General features: G+C 48.0%; 1 protein-coding gene across 3 annotated transcripts in view; it reads left to right on the top strand.

Annotated features, from left to right (window-relative positions):
- Positions 1–17,085, top strand: part of LOC105283299 (homeobox protein homothorax) — a 429,006-nt gene that overhangs the window by 220,524 nt on the left and 191,397 nt on the right. The window lies entirely within an intron of this gene.

Genomic DNA, 17,085 nt, shown 5'->3' with positions numbered 1-17,085 from the left:
CTCGTCGAAACATAAATCCGTTTCGATTCGCCGAAATTAATTATCGATCATTTTGAAACGTGCGTGCAGCGCGTAAGGCGAAGGGGAAAGACGCGTTCATTTCATGCGTACGGTTGTGCAGTTCGGTGGGAGGAGCGATTCGTTGGCCGCATAAACAAGTTTTAATCGGCCTCGGGCATTCGCCGCGTTGGATAAATATTGATATCGGGTGACGCGACGGCCAATCAGAACCGCGGTTTACGAAACAGGGCGCTTGCACCTCGTTCGTTTCGCGCGCGAATAATTCGGGTTGCGATGGTCAGCGAGCATAACGCAGGCCGCTGCACAAAATTGCGGAAAGCCTCGTTTATTATTTTCGAATTACGCCCGGTGTCGCAGCGTACAATTCAACGTTGAATATATGTAGAATCCAAATTGAACAATGTTCAGCATGTTTAAAAAAAAACTGATCAACGTGTGCGACAAAAAAGTTTTCGGCGTCATCCCTTCACTCGATCGTCGCACGTGCGCGATTATGTGCCCTTCTCACGCCGTATCAAGCGACACCGCGCGTCCACCCGGAGTGTCGCCGAGAGAGGCATCATCAAGATCCTCTTGAACGTCGGATAAGCATCGCGCGAGAGTGCCTCGTGGTTGATAAGTGATCGAACTATTCCGAAGGAGTCTCGATGTCGCGGAGGACCAAGTATCACGCATGTGCACATGTTCGCGGGCTGTCTCCTCCGTGTGTTCCTCTCTTTCGCCTTCCCTCTCTCCGGCGATTCCCTCCGCAGGAAGGACGGAGCGAGCGTGAGCTCCCCGTCCGTCGTCGTCGGAGAGAAGATTGGCGCCTGGGAGCGAGAAGGACGGAATTTCGCGAGCGCGAGCGAGTCGGCCAGAGAAAGCGGGAGAACGAAAAGAGAGGAGAGGAGAGGAGAAGAGAAGAGAGCGAGAGGGACAGGGTGCCGCCGTCTCCATAGCAACGAGGCGAGGCGGGAATGCGACGGTAACCATGGCAGCCGCGGGTTCCTCTCTCGGGCCGACCTGTCTGTCCCTCTTTCTGGCCTCTCGTCCTCGTTCTCCTCATCTGGACCTCTTCCTTCCGCCCATGGAGCGAGCAAGCGAGCCGCGCGGACGCCGCTCCTCTCGAGCCGATCCGCGAAGGAGAAAGGTGGGGCGGACTTGGGCTCGCGCGCCGCTCCGGGAAAGGGTTTTTCTTTCTCTTTTTCTTTCTTCCCTTCCCTTCCCGTGTTTCGCGCGGCCTCCCGTGAATCCTTCTTTCCGCGTTCGGGAGTATCGAGTTGATTTCGATGCAGCGCGCAAATAACGAGAAGCATGTATCGGCCGCCGCGCAAGATTTCGTTCGCTTTGGCGTGTCGATGTTCCAGATCCCAGCGCGATTCATGTCGTTAAAACCGATGCAAAGCGCACAAAACTCGTATTCATCCCCTGCGATGAAGAATATCAGATCGATCAGAAACGATACATGCGTTCGTTACATAAAACAAGTTTTCCCTCGGCAAAAGTGGGTATTATGTAATGTTGAAGAGGCGACCTGTACCTTTCGTCTCTCTCGTCTGCTCTCTAGATTTTTTACTGACTCGAGATTTTTGAAGCGAGCGATCGAGCTCGCCTGCGTTGAGGCGCGATCCCGCGCATAGCCGAGGGCTATCGACTAATCTTCGACGAGGAAACGCGATTCGCCACTCAGCTCGGGCGCGGAATATCGTAGTCACGGCTGATTATGTACGGCTGTCGTGGAATTCCGGGATTCCAGGCGTCGTTTAACTCTCGATACGTCGCGCGGCGATGCGCCGAGCGTCGCGTTTCTGCGTCGACGACGGCATTAGCGTGCCTCCGCGTTTTCCCTGACTGCATATTTCCGTCTCGCCGTCTATTACGAAGAGCGCGGCGACGGTGGCATCTCCCGACGTCGCCTGTGTTATTTCGAGTTTCGTAAGAACGCGCTCGAAATGGCACGTCTCGGCCGACGTCGCGATTTTTCTCCGATCCGCTATAGACACGCGTCACAGCTCGCTCAAACGTTGCTCCGATCTGCGACTGCACTCCGTATACGATGCGTACCTGGTCTTTCGCCGTTGCTGCAAGAAACAATCCATCGATTCACGTGACGCTCATTTCCATTAATATCGATGAAGAAAGCGATTTTATGTCACGTTAATCGTATCTTTTACGGTCGTACAAAAACCCCTTGGAATAACGTATGGTCTCCATCGTAATTTGGAAGCGCGCGCTCGGCGGGCCGGAATTTCGGCCGCGGCCGAACAGGGGTGGGATAAAACGAATTAGGATGCGGTAGCGAAACAAATTCGTCGAAATTTCGTCAGAGCCGGTACACGACCGCTCGCGCGCGGCAGATCTCGTTACGTTCGCTGGTAGAAGGAGGTTAGACGAGACGGGGAGAACGGTAGACGTTGGAGGAACGGTGGTGAAAGAGAAGGAGGATGAGGACGGGGTGGAATTCTCTCGGTCTGGTTTTTCGTGGGTCGCACATCATGTCCCTCCACTCTCCCCGTCTCCATCGCGCGGAACCACCGTACTGTGCACACCCGCTGCCACCCCCTCGTTACCCCCGTATCGCCCTGCAATAGCACACGGCATGGCTCCCTTTTCCGTGAGTGTAACGTAATGTAAGGGTTGCGCCCGCGTCGGCGTTTGGGGTGAGAGAGTTTAAAACCCCTCGGGGCTTGAGGTCCGGGCCGGTTAGATTTATCGGATGTTTTGGTTGGCGGCCATTGTTAGCCGCCCTCTCTCTGCTCTCTTCCTCTCTTTCGCTACTCTACGCACAGTGGCGTAGCTCGCGCTACGTACGTCGTTGCTAGGAAATCATTTTTCAATCTCCCGCAGTGCATTTCGGCGGTCTGCGTGGGCGATGAAAGAATCGACGTAGCTGGATATATCATTCGTACATTTATTGCCGCAATTCGTATTTGTTCCTTTGGCTAGTAGGAAACATACTTTCTACAATCGTTACTGTCATCATTCTCTTTAACTAATGTCCTAATTAGCGGCGGTTTTTAATTAAACATGCAATGTAGAAAATAAGAAAATGTCACTAATCGAGAATAAAAATTCTTCGCAGCGTGTATTGCATTCACACAATAGAAACTTCTCCGCGAGGCTTAATGTATGCAACGATCGTGTTTAGCTTACATTAACGAAAGATTCGCGTTGTACCGCGTTGCATATATTCACAATTCCCATAACCTAGTATCGTTACTTATGCAAGAGAGAGGTACATAAACCCGCCATGCATAAGAGACGTAAAATAATGAACTGTAATTAAGAAACACATGATTTCCTCGATTAAATCGTTATGCAACATGAAAGAACGCAGGAGTGGAAGAGAATTCGCGATTACCCAATGTTATGCCCGTTCGATTACGTCGTTACGACGGCATTACGCCATTGCGGAAACCCTCCTGATGGCGTTCCGCGCGCAAACATTCGTCCACGAAACTCCTCCGTAACGCGGATCCCCGGCAACCCCCCTCGTTCTGGTATTGTGCGCGGTAGTTTGAGCGATGTTCAACCTCGCGGTTCGCGACCCTTGGGCTCAACCCTTTCGACCGCAGTTCCGTTTGTCTCGTTCCTCGGTACACCGCGATTCCTTCATGAGCAAGCGAGCGTAGCCTCGCCGCGTAATCGATACAATTCTGATGAACTATTCAGTCTTATCTGAGATTATCCAATTTGTGCGCTGAACTATATTTACACGTATCCTGATAAAAATTAATTCTGTTAATTTCATTAGTCATCATCAGTCGTAGAGATGTTTGATAACATTAACGCGATAATCTTGTTGTCGGGAAGATTAAGGGGGGAGCCTGCTTTAGAACGTTGAAAATAAGGTATAATTTTACGAATTTTTTTGGAGAAACTATACAGCGGATCATTATAAAACTTTGATGCATTTATTAGTACATATTTAAAGAAAAAAAAAATTATTTTTTTATTTAAATATATCGCCTGTAGAGGTCGTCCTGGAGGCATTGTAAATTGGTGAGCATTCTCCTGCCTCCAAATTTCATGCAAACTGAAAAATTGAAATATTTTCTCGTTATTTATGAATTCCCATCGTCGATGAACCTTTAATATTCATAAAAACATTAAGTTAAACAATTATTTTTGTATGAAAAAGTTCAAAAACTTTGCCTAAAAATCGTACTTTTGTGTTCTAAGCTCCACCATTTTGGCACTTTTCAACTTTTTTCTTCTCTCTTTGGTTCATCGACGATGGGAATTCATAAATAACGAGAACATATTTCAATTTTTCAGTTTAGACGAAATTTGGAGGCAGGAGAATGCTCACCAATTTGCAATGCCGGCGACGCGGCTGCACTAAGATTTCTCCAGGACGACCTCTGCAAGCGATATATTCAAATCAAAAAATAATTTTTTTATCTTTAAACATGTACTAATAAATGCATAAAAGTTTTATAATGATCCGCTGTATAGTTTCTCCAAAAACAATCTGTAAAATATACCTTATTTTCAGCGTTCTAAAGCAGGCTCCCCCCTTAAGAATGATAGAGTTATCGCGCGCGAAGAGGAGTATCGCGGAAACGAGCATTCGCAAGTGACTCCGAAATGCGAGCTAATTGGGACTTTGTCGGGCGTTGTCGAGGAAGCTTGGTCACGAGCATCGGTCTCGCGGAAGAGAATTCGTTGCTGGTGGAGAGCAAGTTACACAATAGCCAGTCCGGCGATGGGTGATGGCGGATGAGAATAGCCGAGGTAGAGTTTCTCTCGCGCGGAGCCGCCACAGGGCCACCTCGTGTTCTTCGATTAGCAGGAGACCGACCCGACCATGACCCCTCCCTCTCTCTGTCGCTCCTGCCGTTCTTTCTCTCTCTTTTTTTCATCGTCCAACGCGTACCATGCCATAGGTGGAGAAGATTCTCTGCCGGTCTCGCCTCCTCACTCGCCCCGTTTCTCTCGTGCTCCATCTCGCGGCACTGATTGGACGATCCATCACCGTCGCTTCTCTCTCGTGCTCACCAGCTTGTCTCCTCTTTCTCCGTCTCTCCTTTCTGTCCTCTTCAGTCTCTATTGCCAAGGAGTCGGACGCACACGTACGCGCCCCGATGTGCTCATATATATATTACATATATATGTACGTACGCGCATAGGGGTGCGTTCGTGTGTAACCGCGAGTTCATACACGTGATTACGCGCATGTTCATACATGCACGCGACGTGTACACGCGTGGCTATCGTTGTCGCGCGTGTACTCGTGCACACACTCGACTCTCGTAGAATGTACGTACGTACGTACGTATGTACGCACGCGCGCGCACTGGACTCCCATACCAGCGAACATCGCCTAGAGGGGCGGCCATTCTCGTAAGAGGGTGGGAGGGTAATTGGTTCCCATGGAGGCAGAAAACGCCTCGTTCGAAAACGTCTCGCCGAAACTGCACGGCACAGCTGGAACGCGCCAGCGAAGATAACTGGCAGGGAAGCGGATTCGAGAGTACGCAGCGTGCGTTAAAGTTACTCGTGGCTGCGGTAATTGCCGACTACGAACGCGGAAGTGATCGTTGACGGTACAGTGAGTTAGGTCTCCCGACACTTTTAAGATCGGGCTTATTCGTTCCGATCGTTGTTCCTCGATATGATCGCCGCAACTGCGCGTCAATACACGGGAAAGGAAATGGAGTAGCTCGAGAACGAAAGAAGCGCGTGCGATAAGCGTGATACACGTCGGGGAATATATAAGCTTGCCACCATCCACAGTTTCGTATTCATTAGTTCCTTATTCAAAGCCACGGAAATAGTTCCGGAGTTGCGAGAGGCACAAAGCACAAAGCTCTGTCGCGGAACAATGAGAGGCGAAGGGAGCGAGGGACGGGGATGGAGATAGCGAAAGAGCGAAAGCGAGAGCTGCAGATTTCATGAAGCTCAAGATAGGCACAATGGTTTAGCTGGCGAGTACATCATCTCTGCCTGCCTCTCTCGCCGTCCCTTTCTCTCAGCCTCCGTCCCGGTTTTCTTTCTCTATCTCGCTTCCTACGTGTCTCTCGGTCCCTCTGCAATATTCATATGTGTTGAATATATTAATGCGTCGAGAGATATGTAAAGCGTGCGCGACTGGGAAGCGCATCGTCTCCGCACTAGCTGCCGCTCGCTCGCTCGCTGGCTGACTGCAATATTAGTGAAATGTGTCTCGGAGTGCGCCCATGTGCGGCACCGATATTAAACAGCAGCCGTCATTGCGTCTGCCCTCCCGCTAACCCGTCTGCTCCACGCGTGTTTCCATCGGGAATCTCGTTGGTCCTCCGAATTTCGATTCCGCACCATTCCCCTGTTCGCATGGCCTTCTGCTCGAGCTCTTTTTCTCTTGTCTCCGCTTTTTTCCGACATTCTCTCGTACGCCCAGTGATTTTCCGCTTCTTTCGCGGGAATAATTCCAACGGAGGTGTGCAACGGGTACCGTTATATATTCTTCGCGATATGAAAACACGGTAGTCCATCGTGCAAAGAATCTGCCGATGTAGCAGATGTGTCTAATGGTCAAAGGACCTGGCGTTCTTGCGCCACAGTCTATGCTTGTATTAGTGTCATTCTCACGATGTACGCGTGTATTTATTTTCGACTCAAATCAGCTAAAAGGCACAGGTTCCTTGCATGCGTTGCGTGAAGAACGGTAACTGCATAAAGATGTGCAATGCTTAAAGGAGAGAGAACGGTACATACATAATTAATTATTTGCAGATATTGCTCGATACTCTTTCAGAGATCCCCTTCGGATAATATTTTCAATGTACTCTTTCCAATCCCAGTCAAGCCACGACTGCCTCGTAGTACGCCCATCGATGAGCGAGTTCTCTCTTAACCTTCGTGTATGCAGATACGCCGAGGCTATTACTATGCAAAGTAATTACGACTTCACACCTGGCATCTTATGCAACAACGTGCTCCAATGAGTATTCCATCTGCTTGACGATTCAATCTAGACCTCGGCAGAATTTGCTTGCTGCGAGATTACATTCGCGGGGTTCGTTTTTAAGAACCCGTGATTGGACGTTGCCCGCGACAGAGACGAATGAACCAGACGGTAGAGTAACTGAAACATATTGTAAAATTTACGAAGGGATCTCGCTTTTCGTCTGCATGAGAGAGACAGAGGGGAGAGGGAGAGGAAGGAGAGAAAGAGACGAAGCACCGTTGGTATTACTGGAGCAAGAAGACACGCACGGTAGCTCGTTTTCAACTATATCGGTCTCTTCCGCAATTTTCCTTTTTTTTGTGGGAGAGATGAATACAGCTGGAAGAGCGCGCTGGCGGAGGGCGAGTCAAAGCCGTGCAAGAGAAAAGGGGAGCGAAAGGGTGGTTCCGCGATGTAGCAGCACGATGCAGTACGGTATAATCGGTAGTACCGGCACATGGGCACACGCCAACTTCCTCTCTCCCTTTTCCCCGCCGATCCACCCGACTGTGTGCCCTCCACCTCCAACGTGCCCCTGCACGAGTCTCCCAACCTACGGCCCAGCCCCGGCAGCAGCGGCAGCAGCAGCAGCACCCAACCCAGACCCTGGGGCTGTCAAACGCAGGCCGAATCTTCTTCTGCTCGTGACAGCCTGGAAATGAAGAGAGTGCCCCGCGTGGCGTATCCTACCCGCTTTCGTACGTTAACGCACGTTCTAGGTACGTACGATTCGTTCACACACGTGCGAGCGAGCGAGCGAGTGGGGAGGCGAGCGCGCGCCTACATTATCCCTTTAATATGTGGTTGGGCACCGATGCGAGTACCGCTCGCGGAATAAACCGAGAGAATGGATCTGCAGTCCTTTTTGTCTAGTCCCTTCTTTCGATCCCGGCGATCGCTTCCGGGCGTATCTGCCTCTTTGTGCATCGGCCACGTCGGACTTCGCTTAGTCGGTTATTTAAATTGCGTGTTTGATCGTGCCTGCGTATTCATTTCTGTTCCGTCGTGATGTCTCTAGCAATTTTCGCTATGCCCGATCCGGCGAAACGCAGTAGACTACATAGAGAGATCGATCAAAAAAATAGTATTAATCGTTGATGGTCATCTTGTTCGTTCGCGCGTATCGCCTGCTGAGCGTATGGATTTTAACTTGTAGCTTGTCTTGTCGTTTCTTTTTTTTTATCGAGCGTGAGGTTTTATCGCGCTGGTAGTTACTTTAAGGAACGGGCTAAAGAGTCTGAAAGGGTCCCTACCCCGCCGATTACGAAGCACTTTTCGAGCGCGATCATTAGCGCAATTATTATTGTGTCGGAGCACAATGAGCGCACCGCCATCGCCGACAACAATGGACGCTGAAGGTGAAGAGGCGAAGAGGGATGAAGCGCGCACCGGCGATGGAGCGAAGTGGCTGGCTGTAGAAGAGAGGAGAGAGCCGGGCGTAGATCGCCGTGATGGAACGAAATGAAAATAGAACAAAGAACGCGAGCGAACGAGCGAGCGCGTAAAAAAATGCTAATGAACAGACGCGGCCATTGTCGTTAATTGCATTTTGTTTTCTGCCGCGTAACTCGCGTCGACGTCGTTTGACGCAATCCTTTCACGACGCTGCGGAACCTCGCGCGGTTCCTCTGAGAAAAATTCCACGCTATACAAAGCGCGAATTCCCGCGCACGGTTTTCCCCATATCTCATTACGGGAGAGCACGCGGGAACCAGCAAGGAAAATCGAGCTTGCGCTCCTCCGTTATACCTGTCTCTTGACATTGCGCACGCCGCGGTAGGCCGAGTTTATCGAATAGTCACTGATGCCATGTTCGACTGGTGAACTAAAGTACAGCTGGTTGTTGAAGCCTGTGCCACAGGAGAGGTGCATCTATTAGGTCGCGTCGAGGCATTTGATGCGTTTACATTGTTGCGTTCCGAGGCCTGGTGTACGCTTGGAACGATATTACCACTGCGCCCGCTGTGTTATTACGGCATTACGTTCCGTCGTACACGAGATCCATCGCGCGCAACCCACAAGTACAACAAGATCTGCTCGTTGTATCCGTATTTTTTCGCTGGATCACGCTCTTCGCTCTGTGCATCTCACCGTTCGTTCCGAGCTTATACACGGCGGGTCTCGGTAAGAAGACCGTCTCATTCAACCCGAACAATACTTTGTTGAGCGCGCTTAAAGATTCAGCTTAGAATAGCATTCCGAGCACTTTTTGCTCTTTACTCATAATACGTGCATGTACTGGACATGTGTAGAATTAATCTTGGAGAAAGTTGTTGACGAATACGCAGCATGATAAAGTACTCTACAATTCCAGATTTTTCAGACAAACAATTAAATTTCTAGCCATTGTCAGCTAATGTTCAAAGACGGCAGGAGATATGTATGGAAATTATCAGGAATTCTTATACAGGGTGTTTCCTCTAACTGTAGCACTTAGAATATCTCTGCTTCCTTTGATGATATGAAAAAAGTCAAAGGACGAAAATTGTTCGATTCAAAGAGACTAGTACTCTGGTAAGAAAATTATTTTTTTTAATGTCACCTTTCACAAGATATCAAGGTCATGAGCATTTTTTTTAATGAAATGGTATATTTTCCTTAACGAAACGATGTAGCTTGTAAAAAACAAATTCAACCATACAGAATATGTTGACTTTGAACCACAAAAATCACGTTTAGGAAAAGAAACTCTATTTATTATACGTATAACTACAAAGATATACCTTTATTACAGATGTTCGAAATGATCACCGTTTACTTCCATACACTTTCGAATTCGATGACTAAACGATTGTTTTACGTTTTTGAGAGATTCCGGAGTAATTGCGGTGCACGCACGTTGAATTCTTTCTCGCATATCTTCAGGTGTTGTCGGAATATCGCGATAAACTTCATTTTTTAGGTGTCCCCAAAGAAAAGAATCAAGAGGCGTAAGATCTGGTGATCGAGCCGGCCAAGAAATTCTTCCACCACGTCCAATCCAGCGATCAGGAAATGATTCGTTGAGTATGTTCCGTGCAAATGAAGGTCAACATATTCTGTATGGTTGAATTTGTTTTTTTACAAGCTACATCGTTTCGTTAAGGAAAATATACCATCTCATTTAAAAAATGTTGATGACCTTGATATCTTGTGAAAGGTGACATTAAAAAAATAATTTTCTTACCAGAGTACTAGTCTCTTTGAATCGAACAATTTTCGTCCTTTGACTTTTTTCATATCATCAAAGGAAGCAGAGATATTCTAAGTGCTACAGTTAGAGGAAACACCCTGTATATGACCACAAGCGCCCGTCCCGATGGACACCTCTCCACATGCTGCTTCTAATCGCGAGTTCTCGCTTTATCGAGGTCTCTCCGTCTTGTAATTGGGATGTCAGGCTTTCAGTCTTCGTTCATCCCTCCTCGCCTTCTTCGCGCCACCGAGCGGGAAGAGGCGCGCACAAATTATTATGCCGGACCAGGCGGCGGGACCTCTCGCCGTTATCTCTTCGGCGGCTTGTTTCTCACCCCGCCCTATTAGTTGCCCGTGTCCCAGGGATCTATACAGCGCGGGTCGTCCCGGGTTTCTCCCCGCCGATCGCCTTCGACGTTAGCGCGAACGATCCGACGAGTTCCAACGGGTCTGGTGAAATACTGCGACTCGATTGCGACACCTTGGCATCGTTAATTAGCGGTGCCGCACGACTTTTAGCCCCGGCCGCGGCTCCCTCGCGTTCAATTACAACAGCAAGAGAGAGAGAGACGGCAGAAGAGACGCGCGGGGACGTTTCGGGTACACACTCCTGGCTACCTGCCGGACGTGACACACCGGCTCTCACGACCAACACGTGCCCTGGACTGGTATCGTCTGGTATCGGCGATGTCAGACACACACGGCCACGCACGCGGACCAGCACCGGCTGACGTCGTAAACGCCGATCGTGTGTACGATTCGATAATGAGGTCGTGGCTCCTTCGACTTGGACGTTGCCGAGGGGTCAATGCGTGGGTATTTGTCAAGCGCGACACAGCAATACATTTCTAACCACTCTTCGTTATCCTCAAGCACTCTAATAAAATACGAAGGCACAAGAGAGCATCGGATTCCTCCGTATTTTAGAAATTTATACTTGACTTGAATTTGTGTATTTAATCGAAATGTGAGACACCGGCTGAGTCTTATTGTTAGAGGTATAATGGATTTACCATAAATACACAGACACAGGAGTTTTAAGCGCTACCCTTGAATTAAGCGGCTCTTTGTTTGTTTGTTGTTCCGATTTAATTCTTTTGCGAGGTATATCGTCGAGGGTCCGCGGTATAGGTCAATGGGAAACTAATTGTCGGTGCTTGGAGGGTGCAGTCAGAAACAGAAAAAGCGAGAGAGAGAGAGCGCTGGAGAAAAGGGTGGCATGGGGACGTTTGCTGTTACTCGAAGGGTCGATCCGAGGGTGGTCGAAAAGTCTAAGCACTCGACGAAAGCCAGCGAAAAGTAGCGGGCGCCACGGTGGACGACGAGACGAGATGAGACGGTTGCGATAGTAGTGATGCTGTCATGGTGGCGGTGGTGATGGTGATGCTGGTGGTGTGGCGATGGCGAAGGGAGAACGAGGACACTTGAGTGAAGAGGGCCGACAACAGATTGCCACGGCGGGAGAAACAATGCAATTCCGTCCCTCCCCTGGCTGCCCCTAATCTTCCCTTTCTCGGGTGCAACGTGCACGCAACGCACGCTTCTACGAGGCACTCGACGACTCGGCATCGAGTGTTTCAATGGCGTATTGACTCGGTTACCGAAATGACACGATCACGCGTCCGCGTGCCGCAGTCCGATCTGCCTCGCATCTTCTTGTCCGATTCGGTAATAACGGTGTAATGAAATTAAAAGGCAGACGCGAAAGAATCCCGTTGCAAATAGGAATTTGTATTTCAGATTCAAATTCGATACAATAATTTTTTTAATGAGTCGATCTTTTAAGTTTTGCAATCTATGTCTTTTCGTCAAGATTGTTCATTTATGCAAATATTTCAGAAACATATTAGTATACCATTTCTGTTTATTAATATCTTATTATTTAATGCAATCTTATCTAAACTCGAAATAAGATTTGATCGATATCCATGTAATATGTAGGCAGGTTGGGTTTTCGATGGCTCTCTGGAGTATACCTTGTTGATGTTTAAGTAATTTTTTAAATTGCAGAGCACAAGGATGTTTACGGTATTCTTGAAATTCTGCTCACGGAAAATATAAAGTATCGACATTATGTATTTACTATAATGCGATCTAGAGGCAGGCCGATCGAGCAGTCACGTTGCTCGAGAGGCCTCGGGAGAACTGCCGGTAGAAGGAGGAGGAGGAAGAGAATCGGTAGAGAGGGAGGGTCAGGAATAATCAATTTATCACTGCAGGTGCCTCCGCGAATTTACATATGCGACGACGTTACAGTCATGGTTTCGCGTTATAGTCGTTGTTTTTCGGGCTATGCTCATGTGCTCGATGCAAATTGACGTAGAGGAGTTCACAGCGGTCGTTTTTTGTTTGATAACTCAACGAAGATATTGAAATACCAATAAAACTTCTCAAACCAGTTCTCAGTTGATTATATATTTCGGCAGTCGCAAGAAAATAATGGATGGTGCTAAAAATGGGTTAACGCCGATGTAAGAGTAATTAGAGAGAGACTCTAAGTAATGCCCAGAAAAAGTGATGTACTGGGAGGAACATGGAAGCGACCTTGATCACCAGTAGTAGTATCTTTGTATAAATTCGTCCTCTTCATTAATCATGAGGAGAGCGACGGAGGCCTTAAAATATGGTTTACATAATCTCCGAATAGCAGAGAGAAAGAACAGGAGTAACAGTACCTGACACGCGAAGGATCAATGCCCTGGATGGACGATCGGGTGATCGCACCGAGTCACGCTTTAAATATCTCATTCTAATTTTAATGGGGCGAGAGCATTAATCGTTAACGGCCGCGACCACCGACAACCCAGCCGGCGCTAAGGTCGCGTCTGTACTTAATCTATCTCCCCAAGTGCGCCGTAAAACCAACGCTAATACGAGTGCAATCTGAGCGCGCATTGATTTACGAGGTCGTACGATCGTCTGTCCACGCGCCCGCGGTCCCCATCTCGACCTGCGTTGATCGTCCTCGTAACCGATATTACGTTTGTCGCTCGGATACGCAACACCATTTACGCGATGCGCAAGTTGCCTTGCATTATTATACTCGTCTTGTATATTTTTTCTCATTTGCGATAAATGGTTTTTAAATATGATTGTATGATGTAACATGTAGAATTTGTGATTTAAAAGTTTTTATTAAATTTATGCATCTAATTAAAATATGAGAGACCGGCTGGTAGTCTTAGAGGATAACGGATTTATCATAAATACACAGACCAGAGGGAAAAATTTATTTGTATAAGTTATTCTTTATCTTTTTCGTCTTCTTGTCAGGTATTTGTTTAGCATTTCTGATGTCCTAATGTTGTTTTAGTTTGATGCACGTACGTATTATGTGTTCGTTTATTCGTAACTGAGAAAACATCCCGAGTCGAAATTTTGCGCCTACTTTAATGCTTTTAGCAGTCGTACGAACTTCCTACTTTTAGGAAAATAGAACCTAGAACTCTTACATTGAAACTCAAACTCCTACAAACAGATGTTAACATGCTATTTTGACCCTGCAACATTCGGCTATAATCTTGATCGTAACCTGCTTGACGCTCTAGCGGCAAAAAAGGAAATTTCGGACGTATTTTAGTGTTAAAGTAGTAGCTAAATAGACGCTGAATACCGCCTCAAATGAAGAATTCGAAGCGTTATTCAGCGTCTATTTAGCTACTACTTTAACACTAAAATATGTCCGAAATTTTGCGCCTACTTTAATGCTTTTAGCAGTCGTACGAACCTACTTTTAGGAAAATAGAACTCTTACATTGAAACTCAAACTCCTACAAACAGATGTTAACATGCTATTTTGACCCTGCAACATTCGGCTATAATCTTGATCGTAACCTACTTGACGCTCTAGCGACAAAAAATGAAATTTCGGACGTATTTTAGTGTTAAAGTAGTAGCTAAATAGACGCTGAATAACGCCTCAAATGAAGAATTCGAAGCGTTATTCAGCGTCTATTTAGCTACTACTTTAACACTAAAATATGTCCGAAATTTTACGCCTACTTTAATGCTTTTAATCTTGATCGTAACCTGCTTGACGCTCTAGCGGCAAAAAATGAAATTTCGGACGTATTTTAGTGTTAAAGTAGTAGCTAAATAGACGCTGAATAACGTCTCAAATGAAGAATTCGAGGTTCAATGTAGGACTAAAATTTCGACTCGGGATGGTAAACGTTCGTGTAGCCCACACAATTTTCACCATTTTACGAAAATTTACTCCGATGCGCCTTCGAGCGATGTCACGTATCGGAGTAACGAAAACTACACACTCCTTCTCTCCGTCTGTTCAACTTGGTCGCTTCTACTTTTTTCCCTGCGACATCAACGACGGGCGACGGTAAAATAATCGTAAAGTAACGGAACGTTTCGCCCACGCGACGGGTCTTTCCCGCGCGTGCGATGTTACATACTCCAACACCTACTTCTTCTATCTGCATATCGGACGACTCTTCTCTTCCGTCCGCCAGCTCACTCTCGTTTTGGTCTCTCGTGAGATAGCGTGCGGGGCGCACTGCACACCATAAGGGGTCAGGTTTACGACTTCAGCCGACTGTCGATATCGCCGTCACGGTGTCGCCCTAGGTATGCCTGACCTCGAGAACTTCCACCCGCAGCCTTACCCAAAGCAACTTGCACTCTGTTGCTTCACTGTCGCACCGTCTTACAAAAATCTCGAGTTGTCCCGTAACTGTCTTCCATTAGCTGCGATCAATTCGCTAAATATTAATATTGTTATTAAAATCGAAATTTTCATGATGCCAAGAAACGAATGATGTTTAAGTGTGGTTGAGAGTAAGATAAATAAGTGCCATCGAAGTTCAAACGGAGCAGAACAGAAAGAACGGTACAGAATTCGGTACTAAGTTGTAGCGCTTGTCGACTTTGTCGCAGCTGTCGCTATTTTGTCTGCCTCTCGATTTTTCTCTTGCTCTCTCCTTCTCTCTTTTCGTTTCTCTCCGTTATCTGTTTCTCTTTCTTGAGATACTTTCATCTTATCCTCTCTCGCTCTCTTTGGAAGCTATTCCGAATGCCGCACTCCCGTCGCTATTTTGGTTACGTTAAAAATGCATCCATCGAGCCACGTCAACGCGCCCATTCGCCGTCGCGTCGTCGACCTTTCTCATAGTCGGAGGCTAACGTTTCCACGTCGATCCCCGATCTCCGAGAGATCACGAGGAGCGCGTAAGTAAGGCGCCATTAAACGACCGCTTGCACCCTCCTTCATGGCTGCTTTTACAGTAGCCCGCTAATCGACGCCATTGTAAATAAGACGTTTCTCGTCTCTCTTTGCCGACTGTCATTTCATTCACGACGGTTAAATCGCCGCATTGTGGCTATTTCAAACGCGAAATTGCGTTTTAGCGCGGCACTCTGCGATCCTCGCGGGCAATATTTCTCGTTGAAAGCGAGCGAGCGACATTCGGCCGATCGTACAAGAGCGAACACCGTTCTCGAGTATTCCGGTTCGATCCATAAGCTTAGAGACGTTGGACAATAATAGCTTGGCTTCGACGAAAGTATTGCGTCTTCTACATACAATTCTGCGTCGCACTTTGCGTCGTTTGCACACTTTTTGGTAACATTCTAGTTGCGAATACGTAAGAGATACGTTCGTAATCGCGTTCAGGCGGAAAGAAGGTAAGAATGAGAGAGAAAAAAAGAAAAAAAAGCAGAGATACGTTGGCCGTAGCTTAGACGTACGTAAGATGGAGTCTGGTTTGATGGAATGCCGTTTCCATCCCAACCAAGAGCCCTCCCTTTTCCGATGTTCGCCACCTCGTGCACGCCATCCTCCTGCGGGAGCATGTGTGCGAGCCCATGTTAAGACGACCCTCGCACGCTTTCAGACCGCCGTACCAATCTCGGACGCTTAGAAACGGGCGAGTCTGTAGCCACCTAAGGCAGCCAATGGACGGACTGCCATATTTGGATCTCCATATAGTTTCCCTTACGCGGCTCCTGTGTTCCTAAAAGGGAACTAATCGTCACGTCGCTTTGATTAGGAAATTGAAGCGGATTACTCGTTGCTTGCGACTGTAGTTCGTGTTAACTTCCCACCGCTCTTTGATACTGCGAGTAGAAAATATACAGCTTGCTCTGACTCTTTTTAGTTCGTTTTAATTTCGATGTAACAAACTGGGGTTATTCTGAAGGCGAACAGGATCGTTTGCAGTAATGTATCGCATTAGAATTACGCGTGCGACGGAGTCACTCGTTCATGAGGTGTTCTGGCCGCGTCCAACAAATTCCAGCGATAGTCCATCATGCTCGTAGACGGAGAACGACAAAACACTTCGCTCCTTTAGTCCGCCGCGGTACGAAGGGATGTAAGTCAACGGAGCACTTAAGCACGGCGCTGCGATGCTCGGTACTAAATAACGCGGTGCGTCCGAAGAGAAGAGGCGAGCCGGCCTCGTTCTCGCCCTTTACACGTCCGCCTCGTTCGTGCCGCCGTTCCTCCGTTCCATAGATGCGTGCCGTGGATAAAAAGCTCCTTCGACTTCTGGCCGACCGCTCGCTCGCGCGGCCTTATCGGCGATCGGGGGTACGTCGACGCGCGGTCGATAGCCGACATGCTCGTATAAAATATCGCGGTCGACTTTTATATCTGCGAACCAAGTTTGACACGCCGGGGAGAGAATACCACGCGATATCTGATTTTTCGCCGTGGACGTTCCGCGGAAAATTGAATGTCTGTTTGCCGCGATAATTCACCGTTCGTATCGGAGCCCGGGGATCTTCCGCTTCTTCTCGGCGCGGACCGAAGAGAGTCCCGGCGTCGCCGCTCGTCAGCTCGCAGACCGGGCGAAGGGTTCGCCCTCCCTTTGCCCAGTCTCGGTACTCCCGTGATTGTAGAGCGCCAAATCTGTCGCCACGTGTTTTATGATACGACCAAATTGACGGCAGAGGCATGACCGAAAGGGGAAGTTGTAATAAAACGGACGCGCTAAACGTGTCACTCAATGTCACTGGTGGATACT

This window comes from Ooceraea biroi, chromosome 14 (genome assembly GCF_003672135.1).
Source record: "Ooceraea biroi isolate clonal line C1 chromosome 14, Obir_v5.4, whole genome shotgun sequence".
Lineage (NCBI taxonomy): Eukaryota > Metazoa > Arthropoda > Insecta > Hymenoptera > Formicidae > Ooceraea > Ooceraea biroi.
Note: the sequence above shows the minus strand (reverse complement) of the source record. Positions and strands in the feature narration are given on the sequence as shown.